The 16705-nt window shown below is 40.2% G+C and overlaps 1 long non-coding RNA gene across 3 annotated transcripts; it reads right to left on the bottom strand.

The window, feature by feature from the left end:
* Positions 1-186: 186 nt before the first annotated feature.
* On the bottom strand, positions 187-15340 carry LOC134419588 (uncharacterized). 3 transcript variants are annotated; one of them, XR_010028084.1, is made up of 4 exons: positions 15326-15340; positions 10616-10650; positions 9856-10076; positions 187-9039 (listed from the first exon to the last, which is right to left on the bottom strand). It is a non-coding gene; the product is annotated as an uncharacterized LOC134419588 (long non-coding RNA). The 3 variants fall into 3 exon arrangements; XR_010028083.1 differs by lacking the exon at positions 15326-15340 and adding an exon at positions 14697-15001; XR_010028085.1 differs by lacking the exon at positions 15326-15340 and adding an exon at positions 14603-14617.
* Positions 15341-16705: the final 1365 nt, after the last annotated feature.

The following is a 16705-nucleotide window of genomic DNA, read 5'->3' as shown; positions in this document are numbered from 1 at the left end:
ATTTAAGTCAGAAGCTCTTGTGCCTGAAGTCTGCTGGGACCGCTGGCCCCAAAGCAGATATCCAGCATTTATGAATTCAGCTCAAGGTGTTAAGTTTTGACAGAGCTATAGTATGTACACCTCAGAAGTGGAGTGGAATGTACAGTAATTTGGTTAATTTGTCTTCTGAACAGATGACACATCCAGTTTTAGTGCATTCTCAGCCTGTGCTGCTTTATTGCTAAAAAAGTTTGTATACAGGTGCAGAGTTTCCAGGTTCATTTTTAAACAGTTCCTCTTTACAGTGTCAAAAGAATAAAATCTTATCTTGAAATCCTCAAAGATGCATAGATATAAAAGCAAGCTGCCTTTTGGAAAAAATCAGAATTTGCAGGGAGACATTCTTTCACTGTTACCATGTAAAACATGTGCAATGGGAGTACATAGTTTGTAGTCACACCAATAATTTCCTCCACTAATCCATGCAAGAATGCTATCAGAAATTCAATATAAGTATTCTTTAGCCTATTAAGTACTAAGGTAATTTTTAGGAATTTACACCTAATACTTCTCCTTTGCTGTTATGTTTTTCAAAAGGAAAATAACTTCACTGATATCCTGAAGTAGCTTATTCCCCAGGTTATACTGAAGGGAAATACAAAGGATACAATGGCTTACTCATCACAATATTTAACAGACTTTAAAACCATGCATAGTGTTCTAAAGAATTAAGAATGACCATGGTTAACCACTGGGCTAACTTTGTGTTAGAAATTTTCTTGCTTCTTGAAGGAGTTGGCTCAAAGACTTTCATTCAGTCTAACTTGTGATACCATGGAATAGTTATCTTCTTTTATAAAATTTGTATCTTCTTTTGGCAATCCTTACATATTTAAAAAGAGCATTTATGGGTAAAACCACAATTCCCAATCCAAACCCAAAACACAGTGCTTTATGAATGGTTGGCTATGAAGTATGAACAGGAGTTAACTTGACACACCTTTTTTTCCTCCAAGACACTTTCTACTTAAGAGAGAGGACTGAGCCTCTGTACATGGAGAAGTGTTCTGCACAAGTTAAGCCCACTTACAAAATTAAGCTAAGCTACAAGAATGGAATTCTGCAATTACAAGCCAGTATTCTACATATTTAATTACAAGTTTAAACTTGGAAAAGTATTAGTGATGTAGGCTATGCCACACATTCTCTTATTTTAAAACTGCCAGCAGAAACTGCATTATCCACTAAGAGACTTGAATTACAGAGAACACACTAAGAGTTTACAGAAAGATGGCACCCAAATTCCCTTTTATCTAGTAAGCAAAATAAAGAAAAAAAGACAATTGCAACCTCTGTTGCAGAAGATAAAGACCTTCACTGATCAAATCTAATTTTCTGTTTTTAAAAATCTCTTTAAAGAACTTAAAAAATATACAAGATTACCAGTATTTTCAGGTTCATTCCTGCAGATGCCATTATTGCTGGCTGGTATCAGTATGCTTCAGTACAGCTGCCTATGTGGCTAGAGTTACCTGAAAATACTGTCTCTTAAAAAGCTATTCAACACCTGAAAAATATCTACTGTGCTTATTAATTTCAGTATTCTCCAAATAATTTCTCTCACCACACTCAAGCTATTACTTACTGCTGTCTGGCAAATACTACACTCAATTTGAGTCTGTGGTTTCTGTTACTCGTTTGTCGCCTTGGGTTTTGGGGTGATTTTTTTTGTGGGTTTGGCTTTTTTCCTTCCCACCAGTAGCTCCCCTGCACCGTGTAAGAAACTCTGCACCCTTTTCCTTGCTACAGCTGCAGCAGGTGAGAAACCTCATCTCGCCTCTAAACATGCTTAGTTCATGCCCTGCTTTTTACATGCTCAGGACAGTGAGATGAACCAGACTAGAGGTTATAAAGGCGAGTTCTGCTGATCCCAGTTCCTGATTTACAGTTTTGGTGCCATGCTTCTGTCCCTATCTATACATTCTGCCCCCTTCTCTACAGAGGCAGCACATTCTCTAAAAAAAACCCAAAATTTGAGAATCAAAGCAGGAAGTTCAAGCTATTGGTATATTAATTCCTATTGCTTCATTATGTATAAATGCATATCTCAGTTTACTGGTAATAACTACACTACACTAGACATTTTGAATCATGCATAATTAGAACACTAGCTCTAAGATTTGTTTGTGGGCCTGTGCCACTTTCCTTCAGTTTCTCCATGCAGTTCTTCATGCCTAAGGCATTACAAACTACCTGCCTTTCATTTGACCTGCAAACACACTCATTTGGAGGGGAAGTGGAGAGAAGCAGACAGGATTTACATAGGACACACTGAACAGAAAGTAACCTTCTATCTTTAACTTTAGATGGGGTAAAAGTCTTGGGAGTTTATCTATATTATAACCTGGTACATAGGCTCAGAGACAGAAACACGCTCTGCTGACATCATGAACACTGACACTGTCTCTAAAACACAGGAGGAAGTGTAGAGACTGAAAGGGAACAGACTTCAGAATCCATGGTTAGTGTCTGCACTGTTGAACAAGACACCCTGATTCAACTGTTGGCTTTTGTATGCCAGTAAAAGTGCTACAGGGACAAAATGCTGGATCATTCCATGAAAGAAATCCAGTGGAATCTAACTTGAACTGTCATTCTGCAGCTCTGTACCTGATCAGCAAGCAGGATTATTAGTTTTGGAGGGAGACCAGCCAGTTTCCTAAGGATGCAAGAAGCAGTAATTTCTAAGATTCATTATACATCTAAAATAGTTCTACCTTCAGCATTTTTTCCTCTTCTGCCCCCCAAAAAAAAACCAGACTGCCAGCTCTTGACATTGTAATCCTCATGTAAAGTGTCAGTATCCTCAAGCTCAGTACAATTTTTTCCCACTTGCTATCAAGAAGTCTTTGCAAGACTTCCTTTTTTCTCATAAATTTGACAAATACCCTCAGTTTCAGAAGGTATAAGAAGGTTCCCAACACAAGTACTGGCTAGACCTTCTGCAGCAGCACTACTGGATATACAAACAGAATATATTTGTATCATCTGGGTTTAGTACTGCTAAAGGAGGCATGTCCATACTGGTCATTATACCTTTTGATATACCACACCCAAGAGTGGTAGAACCTGACACTTCCACTTAGGTTTAGAAGCTGTTAAATCAAGGAGGTTGAAGCAAAAGTCATGCCATAGTACAAGAGCTGAAAGGCAAAGGGACTCCTTTTGTTGGTGTGAATAGTAATGCCTAGTCTAGCAGCCCACAGAATTCAGGTCATTATTAAAAGCCTGAACTGGGAAGTGTATGTAGATAGCTTGCCTGGCTACCAGTCTTTATTTCCTCTCCCCTGTTCTGAGTGGATATACCCTCGAAGAATTCTGTTCAGCCACAAAGTTCATACTTCCAAAGTATGAATGTGACTTTGTTACAATTATAATTTCATTATTATGTAAATGTACTTGCTGATCACAGACCACGTAATTTCTCTAATGTAATCAGAGAGCAATCAAATGAAGCTCCCCTATGGCCAGCTTCCAATTTTATCAAAAAATCAATAGTTGGAATTTAAGCTGATTACAATCTTTCAGATCAATTAGTTTTCATAAGCTTATTACACATTAGCCAACACTTAATTTAGACATTCTCATGCTTATCCTGTTACTTTATACTGCAAAAATGCTCACAGCCCTCACAGTTCCATTGTCAATTGATGAAGAGCCAAAGTGCTTCACCCCCATGCTTTAAAAACACAAGAAGCTTCCCCTAAGCTGGAAGGTTACAGTCTAAATTACTTCAGCTTTCCAGAAGAAATGCAGTCAGATTGATCTAAACCTCTGATTCTGTTCAGAATACACTACTGTAGGGTGGGCCACACTGTGTCCATAGATGAGGCATCTACACTGAAAAGGGTCAACTAGGAACAGTTTAGAACTCCTGTGGCTCTTTTATGCAACCCTTTGATAGCAAGGAATTTTCTGGATGCAGATCTACAGGTGAAGATCAATAACCTTTTGTGTTACCAGAGGCTTCACAGCACTTTCCTCTGCAAAACTTCAGGCATCAGCTGAAATCAATTATGATCTGAAGCAGTGTTTAGCAAAGCTGAAATTATTTTCTGCTGTAACATCTTTAGAAATCTACAGTTGTGCTTGGCATGCACAAATGTTTTGAGTGTCAAGTGCTCTCTAATGTTTTGTTTTGTGTTTTTTTTTTTTATTTAAAGACTACCTCAGATTGGTCTTTATAAACAAAGAAAACAAAAAGTACTTCTCACCACAAAAGCTTCTAACTTTAGAATCAGGTCCTCTTCACAGTACAGTACTTAGAAAAGTTTCATTTCTCAGAGAAAGAGAGCAAGTGCTAGGCTACAGAGAAAGAAAAAAATTACAGGGAAATTTCAGCTACCCTTTCAAAGAGAACTGTCTGCCCTTCCCCCAGCACTCACTGACAGTGCTTCAGACATGTGGCAAAGCTAATTTTTCTTTTTTTAATATCTATATCACGTTCATTAACTTAGTATTCAAGTGCCAAATTCCCTCCAATGAGAGGAACGTAAGAAGAATTCACCCTTCTTCTCAGGAAGACTCTTCACACAACTCCCTGCAGCACAGAGCGCCACAAACTTATTTGGTTATTACCCACTTACTCTACTGTACAGTCTTGCTAATGCAAGTTATTTAATATCACATGCAAAACAGTTATTGCTACTAAAGTTCTATTTTCTTATTAAATCATCTTATGGCTTTGTTTGCATCAGGGATTCTTCCCCCTACATACTGTGCTATTTTGCATTCCAGTTTCAGAGGTATTTTTCAATTGATTCTCCCAAGCACTAAACTACTTTATTCAATGGTACAGCTACGTCCATTTAGAATTGAACCTGACTCTTAGCACAGGTCCCCCAGAGCTCTGCTGTAAATGGCCCACCTGTCCAATTTTCTCAGAAATTTATTAGATGCAGAGGGTTGTTTGGTTGGTTTTGTTGGGGTTTTTTTTTTTCCCTGTTACATACATGAACTCTGCCTGGATTACTGTCATTGCATGGAAGTACATGCTTTTTGATTAATTATTTTAAAGATATATCGTACCAAAATTACAAAACCAAGCTACCCATTCCCTCCCTCCCCCTCATGGCCATTTACAGGCAGGTCTCAGGAAAAAAAGATGCAGTATCCTCTCTAAGCTGAAAGAGAGAAATGGGTGAAGAGCAGCACTGGCATCAAATAAAAGACTTATTCCTAGGAAATCAGAGGATGCCATCCACAGAGCAATGCACATCTCAAGAATCATACCAGTCTCCTATTCGACCAGTCTAAGCTGCCCATTGAGTGCTAAGCCAATTTTACTTCCCTGGTCTAAACTTTCCTTCTGAAAAAAGCAGAGGGAGAGACAGAAATCATTAAAATTGAGCTTAGAGCTGCAAAGCAAAACTGGAAGTTACCTAAAATACAAGATACTGAATTCTCAATAATACAGGGGTGGGGAATCTCTGATTCATTGGCTAGAGACAGCCTGCTGCAGAGATACAGTCTACAACATCATTTTCCAACAGCCTTGGACCTTAACACATTCTCTCTTATTAAGATGTATGTAAATGCAGGATCCACCAAAGTTATTTTAAGATTCAATAGGATTTCAGCCAAAAAAGGTTCCCCATTCCTGCAATAATGGAGAGAAGTCTTCTACGCATAATTAGCACATCACATTTTGCAACTATTAACTTATCACACAATGAGGATAATGTTTTGCTAGCTATAATCATAGAGTCAGATCTGAAAAAAGACAAGATTACTTAACAGACATTGTAAATTATCTGAAGGTAAGAGATGTGTACAGAATGCACACAAACTCCTTAGCATATTCATACTTTTTGAGTATACCACAGGATGGGTAATAGCCAGTTCAATAAAATTGAAAATGGAAGAAAACACCAACAAAGATTTAAAGAAAAGAATCAGACTGATAGGGATGAGAATTATGGATACTTGCATACTCTAGCTTACTACTGTTGTTGGACAGACAGACAAATATCAAAAAGTCAACTATGATTCTATGAAGCCCATTAAGTGAATGAGTTCCATTTCTAAGGATAGCATTGCCATTGTCAAAGGGAGGATACTGCATGTTTAGACCATGTTTGTGACATTCCTATTGTATCCTTTCTAGTGTTAATCACATTATCATCACTGTTTACTAATAAATTTGTCACTCAGAAATTGTAAAAATACTACTAGGCTCATGCACTGGTCCTAACATGGCACTACAGTTTGCTACAAAGCACTAATGCTTATGGAACTATACACATCTCAAAATGGAAGACATTGGTGATTTTGTTGTTTTCAAACAACTTGTAACATCATTTTGTCCACAAGTATTAAAATATATATATGTATATATATATATATGAGCTATTGCACATGCCCCTTGTTTTTGTAATCTTTCACATGGGAAGATTTCCAACCAACATAACGAAAAAGCGGAGCAAGGAAAAGTGAGTCAGATGAAGCAGCATTTCCATACACAGCAGCTCTTTAAAGGTGCTGGCCAGGAAGGTACAGCACTGGGGGTCTTCTGGGCATGCACCATAGGAGTATTATTTCTGTGAAAGCCACAGATCCTTAACCTAATAAAACCCTGATGTTCTAAAATTAAACTCGAAAACTAATGCTGCTACACTGTCATGAATAGGAGTTAAGAAAAAAAATCAGTAATTCTACTTTTTGTTATAATGCCAGGTTACAAAATATTAAGGAACTTAGATTATCAGCTCTCTAATCAGGCAAATTTGCAATTTTTGTACATGTCCACAGAAAAAAAAAATACCTTCCTGTCCCCCAAATATTTTGTCATCAAGCTATGCAAGAAACAACTGCTATCTCTAACATCAGAAGGGTAAGTATGGGCAGAAGGAAGAAAATTCCCAGATCTAAATCAGACATTTCTTATACCACATACTTCCCAACCACTGTAATCCTATATTGACAGTATTTTCCACCACTTAGAGATGGATCCTGCTTCTACAGACATCTCCATTAAATCCTATTGGCTTCAACCTAAGGAGGCCCTAAAACAAAGTGTGCTTTTCTAGTTGCCTCCAATGCCAGAAAGTTCAGACCACATTCAGCAAAGTCAGGCCAAGCTGGCGGTCGCCTCATCAAGGTCAATGTTAGCTCTTATCACACAGCTCACCACAATGTTGCACACAATTTTAGAGCACCTCTCTGCTGATTAAATTGGCATTACTTTGATACACTGCGTCCTGCCCACCACTTTTAAGCTTACATGTCTGCTCTTTGCTTCATGGAAACACAAAATGGGTGAAGCTGTCATTAAATCCTACTGTTACAAAACAAGTCTAAACACAGACATTGCTCGGAGGACTGAATCAACATCATCGCTTGTCCTCACTCTGCTATGGAACTTGGTCCCATAAAATGTCACCACATTTCTGATACTAGAATGCTGCCCTGGCAATCAATCACCAAGATTTAAGAAGGATTTCAATTGTTTGCTTTTTCAGCCATTTTCAGGCTGTCTGGCTCTCTCTAGCAGTTTTCTAAAAGGAAAAACAGAACAAGAAATCTAAAACACTTCCCCAGCCATTTTAGTATCTCCCGTACTTTAAGCTAGCAAGCCACATTTCTAAATCACAAGCTTGGAATAAGGTGCACTAAAGAGTTTCAGATTTGAGGTGGAATATAATACATATCCCAGTTCTGGTAGGTTTTTGCCAAAAATCTTACTTGTTATAGATAATCCCATAGCAGGGAGCATGTAAACAATATATGCTCCCATCTCAGAATGACAGAAAATATCCTATATAATCACAAATTACATAGACAAAGAATCTTGTGTAAACATGAGAACAACCAGATTGTGCCTTAGTTTGGGAAGGAATAAGAAGAGCCAGAAAAAGGACTGTACTAAGTATTTCTGCTCTCAACTCACCCCTCTTACGTGGCTAACATTCCATTTTCCTGGGCCTATTTCTACCTAGATGGAGGAAACATAAAGGTCCTCTCAGTCATGAAAGAATCAAAAAACAAGATTTCATCAGCAGTAGGAAAAGCTGAAATTGTGTCGAGGAAGCCAGGTAGATAAACTGCAACTTTACAGCTCTGGTCTCTTCCATCCCATCAAAAGTTAATTTCTATAATAAAGAAAGATGTTCTGCCCATCTCTTCTCTTGTGGAATGGTCTTGCTCCTTTTGATGCTAAGGATTCCTTAAAAGCCTGAGGAAGGTAATGATTAAATGCAAACCTAGTCATTATGATGTTACCCCAGAGGCCTTCAAAGCTTCCTTTTTCTTTGCTAAAAATGAAATTATGCAGAGTAATTTCTTCTTCAGGTGAAAGCTCTTCATATCCCGCACTTACAGAGGTTCACACATGCAAATATACATTTTGATCACAGCTTGGGATACACAGTATAGACAAGGTGATTCTGTATTTGTTCTTGTGCATTAGCTGCTTTATGTGAGTTAATGCCTATCTACAAAGTCAAGCCTGGGACCTGGACTGGAAAATACCTGTATGAGATACCCCTAGTTGTTTGGTAAGTTTCTTGCAGAAAACATTCTGGTTTTCCTCCTGCAACTTGTCATATATATCAGGTCAGTGTGACACAGCAATGCATGCAGATGCCTTATCTGCTAGGAATTCCAATTTGACACAGAGAAGTATTTAACTGTCCTAAAATTAAGAAGGAAATACCAGTGAAAAACACCAGCTTCCACTTGCATCTGATTACAAAGTATTTTTCATTTTAAAACAGAATGCAGAAAGCTGTATGAAGAGCTGGCACAGAAGACATTTTTTCAGGAAAACAAATGTTGATTTCTGTTACTCTGCTTCTGAGTTTTGATAAAACAGTGGGCTACTTCTGTGGGGGAAGTCATCTGGTGAATCAAATGTTTGGTGAGATGATTCAAACAGAAGTGGACAGATCTTTGTTCATTCAGCTCCATGGAAATGAAGAACGAGTTTTACTTGCTAGAAGAGAAATATCCACATTTTATAGCCTTTGACCAAGCAAGAGGACCACCTTCTTAGGAGAGGATCTGAAATTCCAAATTAAAAAACAGGGAAGGTAGTTTAGTAATCAGAATAAAATACATTCAAGGTTAAAATGCCCACCAGTTCACTATTTTAAAAGCCTGACTCTAATGGATAAAATTACCTGCTTTCACAAACAGCAACAGTCCCTTGGTCTGTAAAATTCTGTATCTAACTTTAGATGGCCATAAGCTGGCTAAGGAAACACTTGAGAAATGCTGAACTACACACTTAGAAGCAATGCAGCTAAAAATACAGCACTGTTAATCAGCTGTGGGGCTTCAGCCGTGTCTGCAACACAGAGATGACAAAGGAGAGGCAGCAGCAGAGCACACATGGCACAGAGTGTATGTACTCTGCTCTAGCAGGTTGCAGCTCAAAGAGACATCATAAATTACCACCCAACTAATTATGAAACTGTCAGTGCCAGAGAGGAAAAGAGCACTTACAACAGTTTTAAGATCACATAGATTAGCTTCTTACTTTTACTCATTTCTCCCCACTTATTCACAGCATAGCCAAATTTCGGGAACTCATCTTTTCACAGATCTCCTGGCCTTCCATCAGTGATACTCACCTGGCACTACCCAGCTACAGCAGCTGTTAACACTGATATTTTTGCATTAAGTTAGAAGCTAACATGGCTGCACTCCTGCATTGCTATTGCCAGAATGTTTATTAGCATTCTCTTGTGCTAAAATAAGAGATGCAAAATAGAGGGGAAAAAAAGGGGAAAAAAAAAAATCTTTCTCGTATACAAGAACATGAGAATAACTAAATTCTTCCTTTTTTTCCCTGTCTCTATTTCTTATTTTAATTACCTTAACCATTCCGTTGATCAAGTCCAGAAATAGTCTTCCAGTGACAATTTTCAGCTCCTATGTTAGAAGCAGTGAGCAGACCATGAAAATGGCAATACAGTACATGTCACTATCAATATCTCTCTTGAGTCACTCAAATATTTCAGCTGATCATTGGGCTGACCATCGACTGTTGGGAAAATCTTATTCTTATGAAGATGTGGAAAAACAGACCTGGAGAGCTGCAATAAAACATGCCAAAGGTTTGTGACAGAGCTGAGAACAGAATATAGCCCTTTGTTGCACACCTTAACTACCAGAATATCTTTATTTCATTCACTGGGAAAAAATAAAACTACAGAAGTTCATTGTAATCTCAAAAATTCTGAATGTACTTTTTTTCTATTTGATAATTTACACTTGGTTATTTTATCATCTTTCCAATCCTATAATTTAACAAATAACACTTTTAAGAAAACTATTACAAGTTAACACAATTTGTTTTAGCAGAGCAAATGACACCACAGGACAGGGATTTTATAACTTTCAAGGCATTTATTCTTGTTAGAACATATAATAGTCAAATCAATGTTTCTTTAAGGTGAAGCCCAAGCTGAAATCTGACACTGTGGCAACATTCCATTTCTCTGAAAGCACACTACAAAAAATTTAAATCTCAATGACAGATTTCTTTGGTCAGGGAAAAGGGAACTAAATCAGCTGACAAACTTGGTTTAGTACCTTACATTTAGTATCTAAATAACCTCCCAAGTGTACTCACCATTATTTTGATCATTCCACATCCTCTTCCATGAGCTGAGAAAGAAAGAGATTAACAAACAAAATTAAATTTGCATCTAGGAAGCAGCTCAGATAATACATGATTATCTGCATAATACACAAAAGATTAGCTGTACCTTCCATGAACCAAGTAACATTTTTAGACTTCCTACACAAAACATGCTGATGTTATTTTTCAAATTATCAGATATACCCCCTCTTTTAGTTTAAATCAAGAGAATTAAGACTGTGGAAGAGCGAAGACACACAAACTTTAAATAACTGAGGCACACATTTCATTTTTATGGGAACTGAGATGGACACATACTCAGTCTCCAGTAAGGCAAGAAACTCTTTCACGTTAATAACAAACCACTGTAGTGAGGATGCTGAGCTGACAACCTAACTGCAAGAATAATGGATTGCTATAAGCAGAACTATCTCATCACACAGAATCTAAATCATTCAAAATTCCTTAGCAGAGCTATTAGCTGCCACACCTGCACAACACAGCATTTCTACAAGCACCATGCACCAGGACCTTCAGAAAATCCCCAGCCATGAGACAATCCCTGTTTCAGGGTAGTTACTTCCTTCACATGTTGTTAGTTCTGGCCCTTCCTACTCAAATTTTCCCTCAAGAACCAGTCAAGCAGTATGGGACTTTTGAGCCATTAAGGAACCAACAGCATATGCTTCACAAAAGAATTAACTTGAAAAGGAACAGTTACCAGCATTGGTAATTAATTGGTAATAATCCCAAATTGCCTTGTCATAATAGAAACCACATAATAGAAACCAATCCAACCTTTGAAAAGCTGGGACTTCTTTCAATAAGACAGTGAATTAACTAAACTAAGCACTAAAGTAAGTCTTATTAAAAAAGAAAGCAGCTGGTGACATTTAAAGCGACTCAAGCAAAGGACTGGTTCATCCAACACTGAAATTCAGTTAGCTTTAACCTACTTTTTTTAATTTTAACAAGTTCACTGACTTTGAATGCCCCAGTTTTTAACTACTCTGCTTGATACACTCTCTACCTGACTTTCATCAATTATGTGAGCACAGAGTTCACAGCAGTCCAACAGAACCTGCAAATGCAAGTGGATATATATCAAGGTTATTGAAAATGAGCAGGCACTGAGACTGATGGTGACACTATCAACTCTTCAGATAAAAGCTAGTGGACATTACAAAGAAAAAAAAAAGCCATTTTTCTTGTTTCAGACTGTACTGAACACACAAACAATTGATGTGGAGCAAGAAATAACTGTGAAAGCTCAACACTGCCTACATGACTCCTTCTTTGTTAAAAATTCAGAATGTATTATTTTCATTAAGTCTTGACCTATTGCCCATTTTTTTTTCTCTACCATAACTAAAGATTAGTTTCCATGAACTTTAAATCTCACATTCAGAGAGGTGCCTGTATTGAAGAAGTTTGGTAATTTCAGGAATTCCAAAGCCAAAAAGAGATGAAGTACTATCTCATAAATTTACCAGCACAACTGCAATATTTGTCTTCTCATATATATTAACATACTGTATTACCAATCCATCAGTATGGCAAAAAAAAAAACCCACCAAAGTTGGTGTTCTGACATAAACAGCACACTGGAATTGGAGACTATATTAATATAATAGTATACAGTTAGGCAACCAACTTCCACTCCACCCTCCATGCTCTGTTTTAAGGGACAATAAAAACTGTGATCCATCAGATCTGGCTTTCCAAAATACTATCTTTGACTCTTATACAGACACAAATCCTCCAGGAGATGAGCAGAACTAAAAAGACTCAAGATGATTCTACTTCTCTTGCCTAGAGCCTGAGAAGTACGAGGAAGCAAGGAAGGAAAGATCTAGAAGCAGGTTTATATAGAAAGACCAATACATAAAAAATTGGAAGTATAATGGAGACCTACAGAGATACAGAAAGCAAAACCAGCCCCCACGAGTCTACTGTGGTTTTCCCTATGGCTTAAAAACTGCCAAATTTAACCTGGAAACTGAAGAACAACAAGCACTTAAATTACAAACACAAATACAATAGAAAGTAGCTTACAGTCCTGCAAAAAATTAGCTGCCTTCATGCTCTTTTTGCTTTCTAGGCAACTTTGAAGTAAGCATCTAAATCCAAGCTACAAGGCAAAGGTGAGAACTTGTAAAAGAAAGTCTAAGACTGGTGTGACTGGAGAAAGAACAGGGGAGCCTGAGTGTGTGCAGCAAATGTAGCACTGAGCAGGACCTGGGCTCTTACCAGCAGCACCCAGGCTGGCAGTGACATCCCCTGCCACTTCAGAACACACCCAGACCTGGAGATAACTCAGACAGGACAATGCAGAGACACAGGGCAATGTTCCCTCCCAAAGAGCTCACAAAGGCACATCTGAAGCCTGGAGTGGCTGCCAGCCTAGGAAGAGGCCAGGAGACAGTAAGGACCTGTCAACTTTTGTCCCCTGCCAACAGAGACTGCTGGATCCATAGCATGGTGCTCGGCTGCTGTAGAGACATCTCAGGCACCACACACACCATCTTAATTTTTTGTTTCACTCTGTATTTTTAAATAAAACCCCTTTCCTCTTTTACCGGGTTTCCAATGCACATCTACTTATTGTTGGCACAATATTTTAACAGTACTTCGCACCACAGCAGAGGAAACTGCTTAAAGATGAGCTTTCAATTCCATGACACCCACACTGCAGGAACGTGCCCTAGGAACACTGCTCAGGCAAAGAAACAACCCCTCTTCCACATTCTATTTTGGAAAAACCCTCTTCATTTTTTTAATCCCCTAAAGACTGTGCAGGTTTTGCATCTCACACTCACATAAACTCTGGCATGTCAGGACTGGTTTCAAACACCGCTCCTTTTTTAGTTTTGAAGAATGAATGTGGGAGGTGTTCAAGTGATACTCCAGACTCTTCACAAACTTGGTCAGGACTTTTTAGCCTTGGCTGGCCCATGACTTTTGACACCCCTGAATAAGAAGTGACAACCATGAGATGCATAGCCTGCTCGTGCAAATTTTCACGCTGCAGACTCACAGCACTGTGGGCAAGATTGTAAACCAATGCATATTGATTTGACATATACCAGAGCAACAGGAAATTCTGGTATTATTTTTAAGATACTACTTCTCACAGCATTGTGCATTGAAAGCAATTAAGAATAAATACTAATCCATATGAATTTCTTACTGCTAAAGTAGTATACAACTTCACACAAAAGTAAGCTGATTGCTTACTATTCTTCTAATGTTAATATAATTATCTTTGTATGTAGTATGCCAAAGACAAATCTTCTAACATATTTTAAAAGTTCATACACAGACATGTGTAAGTAGAAATATTCATCAGTGGCAGCATAATGTGTCTTAATGTTATGTTGCTCCTAAGCTGCTATTACTGTTACTACATTATTAATGTTGCACACGAAAATCTGTAAAATGTTCCTTAAGAAATTTTTCTCCTAAGTAGCTACTGCTTTCAGAACTAATTATAAGACACGCTTATATTTCTTTTGAGTTATTTCACCAGTTACAAACAACTACTTCATTATTAGGTCATCTGTGCAAACACACCACATCTCCACAAAATCTAAAGCTATGCTTCTCATTTAACCACTTCAAGTTGTTTCTTTTACCTGCCACACAGATTGAAAATGCAATCACAATTCCAGGACGAACTCAAGAACTGCTATCAAATATAGAACACAAGGAATCTCATGCTAGCGACATTAATTCTTTTGCTTTCAGTAAGAATTGTTGATTCCCCCATTTTTTTTTTTCTTCAGATTTAAACTAAGTACCATTCTCTAGCCCAAAATTCCACGGACAATTCTGAAGAATTCAGGGCATACCTGGCCTGCATGGTACTAACCTGGAAGGAAAAGATAGCGCATTTAGCACTATCTGAAAACAGTTACTGCATTTAGTACTAACTGAACACAGTTTCACGTGTTTCATGGTGCCTTAAATTCTTTTTACCTTATTATCAACAAGAAAGCATAGGGCTAAATCAAATTCCACTATAATCTCTCTGCTTTCCATAGAACTTGTTTTGCAGGGTAGATTTTTGTACCTTCCGGTTCTGTCAAACAATTAGGAAGCCATCCCTTTTGTGCACTCCTGTGTCAGCACTACAGACATCATAAAAGGATATAACCATTCAGATCAGCAGAATTCATCCAGCCCACACATCGAATGAATAAGAACGATAACAGCAGCGTAGCTGTATTCGGCGCTATGCTCGTAGCAGACATGCGAAGCCTCATTTCAGACGATCATTTCGGTTTCCCTTCCCCAGGTCGGTGGCGGCCACAGCTGTGCCCAGAGGGCTGCGGTGCAGGAGCAGGCTCTCCCCTCGGCCGTCTGCTGCAGCCCGGGCCGGAGCTGCCGGACGCCCTCGTCCCCAGCGCCGAAGTTGCTCAGACTTTCCAGGGCAGCGAGCGGGTGGGACCGGCCCGATTCCGGCTGCCGTCCGTCCCCACACGGCCACCGGCCCGCTCCCCGCTCGCGGCGGGCGCGGCGACGGCGCCCGGCCGCTCCCGCTGCTCCGGCCCGGCGCCGCGGGAACGAGCCCGAGCCCGGGCCCAGCCCAATCACGGGGCGGGACGGGGAGGCGGGTGTGCGGGCGCTCGCTCCCAGCCCAGTCAGGGATCCGGCACCAGGCTTCGGGCTGGACGCAGCCGCCGCTCCCGCCGCACTCACCTGAGCGCGGCCGAGGCCGCGGGGCCGCGGCCGGCCCGGCCCCTCCGCCTCCTCCGCCCCTCACTCCGCCATCTTCCCCTCCTTCCCCCGGCCTCCCGGCGGGGGCTCGCTGCGCCCGGGCCCGCCCACTCGGCCGCGAGCCTATTGGGTGTCGTGCCCGCGCATCAGCCCTTCGGTTTTGGCGATGATTGGCCAGCGGCGCCGTCAATCACAGGACTGGCCTCCCGCCTCCAAGGCGGCCCACTCTGATTGGCCCCGGGCAGGGCAGAGGGAAGGGATTGGCTCGGGCGGCGCGAGCGGGACTGGCCCGGGGCGAGTCCTCCGGTGACCTCCAGGGGGATTTAAAGGGGCCGCGCCGCAAGGGCGGCCGCGCTGAGCACCCGCCCCGCACCACCGGCTCTGAGGGAACGGCCGCGGGGCGTGGGGTCCCGGTTCGCCGGCCCTACAGCACCTGCTGAGCTCATCGAGCATCGTGCGTGCTCCCAAAGGCGGCCTTCAGTCGTTCTGCCTTCAGTCATTCTGCCGGGTTTTTGTCATCCGCAATTTTTTTTACTATTTTTTTTTAGCAGCGGTAATTTTGCACTTCAAGCTGACGGGTGGATGCATTGAAGAGGGTGAAGAGGAGTACGTACCCATTCAGAAAATTCTCGAGAAACACCCCCGTCTCACCGTGATTCATCCCACATTACTACAAACCATTTAGCTCGAAATCTTAACACGTGTGTTCAAACATTTAATACAGCGCTTTTCTGCGGCGTCACGTTTTAGAGCAGACTGGAATGAAACGCTTTTCCTAACTTCAATATTATGCCCACATTCTATTTGCAACCAAAGCTCCAGTTTCAAAGCACCAAAACCACGTTTTTATGTTCCATTCTACAGTCACAGAACAACATTTTTACTCCTGCTCTTCATGAGTCAAATCCTGTATTTGGATTCTTTTCTTTTCCCAGTTGTTGCCAAGCTAAGGGGCTTACAGGTTTCAGTACTGATTAGATATCAAACCCAATTCTGCTTTCTACAGTCTTCACAACACTCTGGTAACCAGCTGTAACCACAGAGTTCTGCAGTCAAGCCTCCAGCCAGCCTCAATATAAGCTCATGGCTGCAGATTTGAAAATAAGACTCTCCCTCAGTAGACTGGAGAATGGTTCATCTGTATTTAAAATCCTTGTACTACTTTTTCAAAAGACAAAGATGAAATATTAAGTAGCTCTGTCTCTGAGCTGCCAACACCTTCACCTTCAAGGTGACCTTTTTCAAGACAAAACACTTTTATAAGCAACCAAGTATGCTAAAAATACTACTTTAGTGGAAATCTGCTTGTATCTGTACAGCTTAGTTAAATTTAAGATCTCAGGTCTCTAAAACTCCTCTTAC

Source organism: Melospiza melodia, chromosome 6 (genome assembly GCF_035770615.1).
Source record: "Melospiza melodia melodia isolate bMelMel2 chromosome 6, bMelMel2.pri, whole genome shotgun sequence".
Classification (NCBI taxonomy): domain Eukaryota; kingdom Metazoa; phylum Chordata; class Aves; order Passeriformes; family Passerellidae; genus Melospiza; species Melospiza melodia.
The sequence above is the reverse complement of the archived record's forward strand: the minus strand, read 5'-3'. Positions and strand labels throughout refer to the sequence as shown.